Source organism: Siphateles boraxobius, unplaced genomic scaffold (assembly GCF_051911475.1).
Source record: "Siphateles boraxobius isolate OS27281-9 unplaced genomic scaffold, OSU_SipBor_1 208, whole genome shotgun sequence".
Taxonomy (NCBI): domain Eukaryota; kingdom Metazoa; phylum Chordata; class Actinopteri; order Cypriniformes; family Leuciscidae; genus Siphateles; species Siphateles boraxobius.
In genome coordinates this window covers 85,001-93,116 of record NW_027508820.1, presented here as the reverse complement: position 1 = coordinate 93,116, position 8,116 = coordinate 85,001, and positions in this window count along the sequence as shown.

Below are 8,116 nucleotides of genomic sequence, written 5' to 3'. Positions count from 1 at the left end.
GTCCCCTCGGGGCTGGATGCTATGGTGCAGACGTGGCCGAGGCTACGTCTGTACGCATTTCCCTCCGTTGCTCTGCTCCCAGGAGTTCTGGAGTGAATCCGCCAGGATGGAATAAGCCTATTTAGTAGCACCACCCTGGCCGAGCTGAATTTGGTTTGCGGACCTAATTTTTCTCCTCGACGGACCTCCCTTGGAGGTCCCGATCAGGAGAGACCTTCTGTCTCAGGCAGGGGATGCAATATTGCACCCCCGGCAGGGGATTTGGGAACTGTGGGTTTGGTCTCTGAGGGGGCCCAACTCATAGAGAGTGGTCTCTCAACCGAGGTTGTTTAGACCATTCTAAGCTCCAGAGCTCCCGCTACGAGGAAACTATATTCACTATTTCGAGAGTTTTTCACTTCTTGGTGTTACCAGCGTCAGTGGGATCCGGTTAACTGTTCAGTAAACACAGTATTCGAGTTTCTGCAAGAACGCTTTGTATCAGGTCTATGTCCTTCCACGCTTAAGGTATAATATGTGTGGCGGCCATTGCGGCTTTCCACGCCCTGGTGGGTAGTACATTTTTGGGTCGAGACCCCCTGATCACTCGTTTCCTTCGTGGCACTTTGAGGCTGAGGCATGCAACTTGCACTAAGGTGCTGGCTTGGGACCTTGCAATAGTTCTAGAAGGCCTATCTGGGGCTCCCTTCGAGCCCTTAGATTTGGTCTCAGAGAAGTTCCTTTCTTTTAAGACTATTTTCTGCTAGCTATTTCGTCCCTATAAGAGTCAGACCTTCAGGCCCTTTCGGTCCCCACCTGCCTTGAGTGCACCGGGATGGCCAAGGCAATCTTACCCGAAACATGGATATGTTCCAAAGGTGCCTACCATTATTCCGAGGCCTATTGTGCTGCAGGTTTCTGTCCTCCCCCATTTTTCGGACCAGGAAAAGCTGAACCTCTTGTGCCAGTGCGAGCACTGGACACTTATGTTCATCGGACTTCTCTGTCGAGAAAATCCAACCTATTGAGCATATAGATAGTCGAGACTATTCTTCTTGCTTGTGAGTCTTCTGGCCAACCATTTGGTGGTCAGGGCTCATTCCACTAGGAGTATGGCTTCTAAGCGTATTATCTGGAGTTCTGTCCAAGACGTTTGTGATGCGGCGGGCTGGTCCTCACCGCTCACATTCATGAGGTTTTACAGCTTGGACCTGGATGCTGCCCCAGGTTCTCAGGTGCTTAGTGCTTAGTTACAACAGACTGACACTCAGGTACTTGGAATTCTGGCGCTTTGGGTATTCTCGTTCCCATGGCGTCGATGGACGCATCGTTGAGTTCCCTTCGTAAGGGAACGTCTCAGGTTACTATTGTAACCATAGTTCCCTGAGAACAGGGAACGAGACGATGCGTCACCCTGCCATACTTCCTGCATCCCTGTGATCGGCTTGCTTCGGCAATTTTCGAAGCTAATGCCGGTTTGCACCGGATGTGCTTTTATCATATCCTGGTCATGACGTCACCCGCCCGTGACGCTCATTCTTTCCATTGGACTAGTTGACATAGATGCTTCAGACGCAGTCACGCTGGGGGCGTTCCCATGGCGTCGATGGACGCATCGTCTCGTTCCCTGTTCTCAGGGAACTATGGTTACAATAGTAACCTGAGACGTTTTCAACATACCTTCAGGTGTCCATTCATGTTTATTCTGTAACTGAGGAAGAGATGATCGCGTTTACTCGCGTTTACTCCGCGCTGCTGCTACTGTTACAATCCGTGGTGACAGATAGTTTTAAACTGTGGGTACAGATTGTCAATTAACATCCATGTGGACAGATTGGTAAACTGTGCGTAGTTTTGTAAAACTGTGCACACGGTAGTTTATTTTTCTTCTGTAATGAAGCTTGGCTGTCCATCTAGTGAAAAATGTTGGTACTACGGCCAAATAAAATCTTACTGAAAGCTAATTTTTTGAGATATCAACCTAAAATTTGGAACACAACTTCTTCAGATTTTGGCTTACATTTTCTGGCAGTTTTAGAGTAAAATATATTTTGTAATATATATATTTTATATTTTATATAAATAATTATATTTTTACATTGTTCATTTTCATAAACTCAAACTTGTATAACTTTTTTTCTGTTTCACTTTCATAATTTCATAATACTTCACTTCAACATTAATCTGGCAAATGTCTTCTTTAAAACAAGACCAACCATAGGTCTATATTCCAAAGCATTCTTGAATTACAACCATTTAAGTTTGAATAGGGATTTTCATGTCTATGCGAAAAAAGGGGGATTGACAGTTAAAGGGTTAAACAATATTAAACTATAATATCTATATCTATAATATCTAAAATATAAATATAATTTATATATAAAAACTCTCCTACAGTCCAGTCACCATCAGTCGCGACGGTCGCGACTCGCACGTATTTTCATTTAAACGTCACTCACTGACGTTTTCCTAACCAGAAAAAAAAAACGATTGCCCTGCTCTGCCTCTGATTGGCTAGTACTCATTGCCATCTGGGTCAGAGCCAATTAGAAGCAGGATGTGGGTGGGAAAAAACTCTGTGTATAGGGAAAGGGGAGAGACAGAGGGAACAGGCAAGGCAAACTCCTACGTTTAAATAACATATAGAAAATATCTGCTTGACAACGAGCTGAGAACAAGCTCAAATAAGCAACTACACTTTAGAAACAAGCCCAAAAAAACCGCGACCCGCGACTACCAATATTTGTAAGCCACTTTACAGAAAAACAAGCCCAAAGTCGCTTATAATAAGCGGACTTGGCAACACTGATTCCAGGTCCAATCAATGAGCCGGGCTGGGCGGGGCCGGGGTAGCTTGCAGGGCGGGGCGTGTTCGGTACGCCATGAGAGTATCGCCATTCGAATCGTGGGTTCTGTATCGCGGTTCTTCGGTTTGGTTCGAATATCGTTACACCCCTAATAAAAAGAAACATACATTTTCTGAATAAAATACATTTCATAGGACAATATTATTCTTTAACAAATTATTTTTAACATTAATAATTTATTAAAATGTTTATCTAATTCATTATTAATTATCGAATTTAATTGATTAGACATGTTTTATTGAAATTTTAATAAACAAACAAATTATTTCAAGTTTGTAATAATAAAAGCATTTGTTCAACCAAAAAAAATTGCTGTTTTCATTAATTTAACTGTCATTTTAACTGATGATAATAATAATAATACCCATAATTTAGTAATACAGTTTATTTATTTAACAATTGATTTATACTATAAACCGTGATATTTTCTGAGACGTTACCATACTGTGAAAATCTTATACCATTACAACCCTACACGGGAGGGTCCCCCACCCCACCCCCGCTGTTAAAAAAGTAACTCAGTAACTTTTACTCTGAGTCAATTTTAAATGAGCTACTTTTTACTTTTACTTGAGTAGATTTTTAGACCAGTACTTTTACTTGCACTTAAGTAAAATTTCATTGAAGTAGTAGTACTTTTACTTGAGTAGAATATTTTATTACTCTTTCCACATCTGCCGGTAAGTCACTTGCAATCTCATGTTTTTACATTCTAGTTGTAACATACTGTTTGATTTCATGGTTTTGTAGCTTAAAATGCACATATCATAAATAATAAAAGATTACACAAATTAGGATAATATCACTGGGCAAAATTACAGAACTTAAAACGGTTGTTACTTCACATGTCAATGTATTACTCTTAGCCCATTAGGGTTCACACATACATAATAATTGATCTTCACTGGTTTACATAATACATTGTAGCACCCAAAACATTTCATGAGTGTGACCTATCACACACTGAAACACAAAACACAAAATATAGCTTGGAATTTATCACATTTCAAACAAATATAAAGCCTGTTACTATTTCTTTATGAATCATAATTTGTTGACTTTGTTCAAAGGTTCTCAACAAACAGATTCAAAAACCGGGCTAATGTTTTATTAATTATTTTAATAATTATCTTTTTGTTCCTGCAACATTAGACAAAAACAAACATGAAACTCAAAAAGTGGAGACTAAGTATGTGTATAAGCATATATTAAAGTATATGTATTTTTAGACCACACATATGCAAAATTGGGTTCTTTACAGATGTTTTGTTATCTGAAAAACTTATGTACAAGGTTAAACTGTTTGTTTATAAAAAGTAAATTCATTATGTTCCTAAATTGTAATTGAGTACTCAATGACATGCATCAAGTATGTATTAATGTACACTGATAAATGTATACTCAATCAAATGAGTTAACAATGTCTTCAACAACATTTATCTAATTTCAGCAACAGAACCTGAAAACCAGTGTGGTGAGCACTGTCAAGAGTTGATTCTACCAGTAAACCTCAAGCCTTCTCGATCATGCTGGACTCTGGGACATCATTGTCTTCAGGAGCAGTTGGTACACATGAACTTTATATCGAACACCTTTCATATGTATCTCACAATCTTTGTTTTGCATTATTTTGTCATGCATAATTTTAGTGTTTTCTTTCAAAACTTTCAGATAAACTATGTCCTGGATCAGAGTAAGCCGGGAATGAGCTGATTGTGAAAGATGGAGTAACATGCATCACCAGACCAGACTTTCAAACCCTCGGCCTGAAAAAAGAAATGGAATCCACGGTCGGAAACACACAATGAGTACTTGCAGCAAATACACTTATATGAATGATTCGTATAAATAATATATTTCATTTATAGGTCGGAAATGGATGTTTTAGGATCCTCAGAGAGATTCTACAGTTGCAGGTTCGATGTTAAATTTAATGTAAATTTGGAGGGGACAAAAAAAAATTTCAAGGCGTTTATCTTATTGGAATGATTGACATTCTGCGGGGAAAAGACGTTGTCATCGTTGATCTCTATGTTCCTCCAACTTGGCTCCCACCCATTAATCAATCTCCCCTTTCCAGTTTTCCGGTAAGAAACAGTTTTCGTGAAATCAGACTGTGAATGTCAGTTTGCTGCTTTATTGGGACACATAGGTTTTGCAAACAGGGTGACACTTGGGCAAATCACTGAGTCCTGTTTGCTCTAGCAACTATGTATGTCGTCTGTATGCTAAATTAAAGTAGAAGTAAGGATGACATGTAAGGATTTCAGTTACATCAACAAAAGTGTTGAGCAGTATTTAACCACCATCATCCTTTTAGTACATGACTGTACAATTTGTTTGCCTCTTGTAATTAGGTGAATTCGCACATGAAAGATGCCTTGATTATTCCATTGTGGACCCCTGGGCACTGCACGCTGTTCGTAAGTTATGCAAACTTAGTTCCTATTGTGTATATTACAAGCCATGAGGATAAACATAGTTTTAATATGCTATTGGCCTGTGTTTCATATCAACACATCATTAATCGATAATATCACTTTCCTGGTGGAATGCTCTGCCCACAGCCCTTGTCAACTGGGCAACGATTTAATCTATACTTGACACAGTTGGTGACTGGTTAACCATAGACAATGAAATAATATTAAAATGTTAATCTTATATTTTGAATTCTAACAATGTAATGTTTGGTTAGAGTTCACTAAATTTGGGAGTGTTAGTCTGCTAGGTCATTGTTCTATTGTTACTATAAGTTATCTACTTTTCATCAAGAGTGCATGTTCTCTATAGGTCTTGAGACCACAACAACAAGAAATGTTGTTACTGGACTCCAAATATCCATACAAACCACAAGGGTTTCAACATGATATATATATATATATATATATATATAATACATTTAAAAAAAATTTTTTAATGCATGATAAAGATTTGTACTCATTTGTACCCATGTTCGACCGTCTGTGAGTATCTTGAATTTATGTATTTAGTAAGACTACATTTTTGATTTTGGTTTCTTAGTGACTTTGCAAAAAGTCGGGTGAATGGGATTTGGACAGAGAGAACTGGCGTGGACATAAAGGTAATAGTTTTTTAAGCAGTGTTTTCCAACCAATAAGTGAATGATTTGAATATGTCATGTTTTGGAGCTGATCATGTTTTATTTTCTCTTGAAATAGGGACTTCCTTCACAACCTTACGGGAATGACTGTGGCATCTTCATTCTGATGTTCAGATTTTACAAATTTATCAGTGCTTCGCCTGCTACTTCGGTGGCGCTGCCAGACTAAGACAATTTAGATGCACTGAGACAAAAATGCATTTGCCCACCTATCTAAATGTAGGGGAGACAGTGAATAACCCCAATTTCAAAAAACGGTGGAGTGTTCCTATAACTGCCTTTTACTGACAATAATCCCTTGCAAAGCAAGTGTGTTCAGTATATCCTGGTAACGCATCCCTAAATTAAAATTCAACTTTATCAAATGCTCTCTATCCATAGCTATTAGCCTGACAAGAAGTGCCTTAAGCGGGTGGCAGCTTTAGCGTGCACTTTCTGCTTTGGGGAGAAAAGCTGCTCTATTGTGCATTCTCCTTTTATATACACTTATCTTGAGGCCGCGAGTTACTATCTCAAGGCCACGAGTTAGTATATCTTGAGGCCACGAGTTACTATCTTGAGGCCACAACTTACTATCTTGAGGCCACGAGTTACTATCTTGTGGCCACGAGTTACTATCTTGAGGCTAGAGTTACTATCTTGAGGCCATGAATTACTATCTTGAGGCTAGAGTTACTATCTTGAGGCCATGAATTACTATCTTAAACCCACGAGTTACTATCTTGAGGCTAGAGTTACTATCTTGAGGCCATGAATTACTATCTTGAGGTTAGGGTTACTATCTTGAGGCCATGAATTACTATCTTGAGGCCACGAGTTAGTATATTTTGAGGCTAGAGTTACTATCTTGTGGCCACGAGATAGTAAAAAAAAAATTTTTTTACAAAGTGGGACTAGGGGGGTTCCGTAACAATCTGAAATTTGAGAAATATTTATTTCATAAAAATGTTTTGAACTGGTTTATTTTTCAGGAGTATAGAGACATCAATAATCGACACATGAATCTCTTTATAGTAGTTCAGAGTTGATCAGATTTTTTTTCATTGTCACCATTGTTGCGATTCATAAGCTGATTCTTGATGTCTATATGATCCTGTCAAAACATTCTCTGTATGATGACTTAAAATCTGTATAATGACATAAAATCTGAGTATCACAGCACTGCAGTACCTTCTTTAACAGTATTGGCATGCAAAATTAATATTTAACAATTTATTCAGATATTACACTTCAGGTGGTATCAATAAAGCAGGCAACTACATGATGACCTTTTTCATTAATAAGTGACCAAGATCTTCTTATCTGAGTTTCTTTTGGATTTCTACAATAACAAATATGAATCACAGACACGCAGTTAAAGCAGCCAGAGAAAAATCAGTGTTAAAAAATAAAGGGTCAAGAGTCCAACTAAAGCGAACACTGATCTCCATCATGGTGACATCAAACTTTATTATTTACAATAAAACATCAACGTCTAAACCTCTGTTAATTCTCAATAAGAATGTTAGTATGAAAGAAAAAAAGTAATAAGTGAGGATGCAGAGATCTTGAGAGATTTTTTAGTGTTTAATGTTCTGTTGGGATGTAAAGTGTTTCTGTATTGTCTGTTTTGTGTGTCACCATTGTGTTGAAGTGTAGAGCCTGTGCTTCATTCCAGGATGAGCAGAGAAACACTGATGAAATGCTACATGTAGCTTTATTTAACAGACAGTAACTGTGTAGTTGCTGATGCAATGACGTATAGTCACAGTAAATCATGCATGTAGTTAACTGCATGTTTTTTAGTACAAAAATCAAGAAATGTACGTAAAATAACTGTTTTTCTGTTAAAAAGCTTAATGAAGATTTCTGTAATAGTTGTCTTGCACACAAGTCTATGCATAAATGCTAAACCTGTGATAGCACTTACTCAAGATATTATTTTGTATATCGTTGTCTTTACTAAACGGGCAATATTATTTATCAGGTTTACCTGATTAGTGGAATCGCTCGCTGGAATTAAGACCGCTGTACTGATGCTGTGTACGGGGTCAAAGGTCGACGCCACAGAACATACTCGGCCCCTCTGATTGAGCACCTCAACACCCGCTGCCAGCAGCTATTTGGAGTGACTGTCTAGGAGAATTTCCGCGCACCTGCTAATGTGACG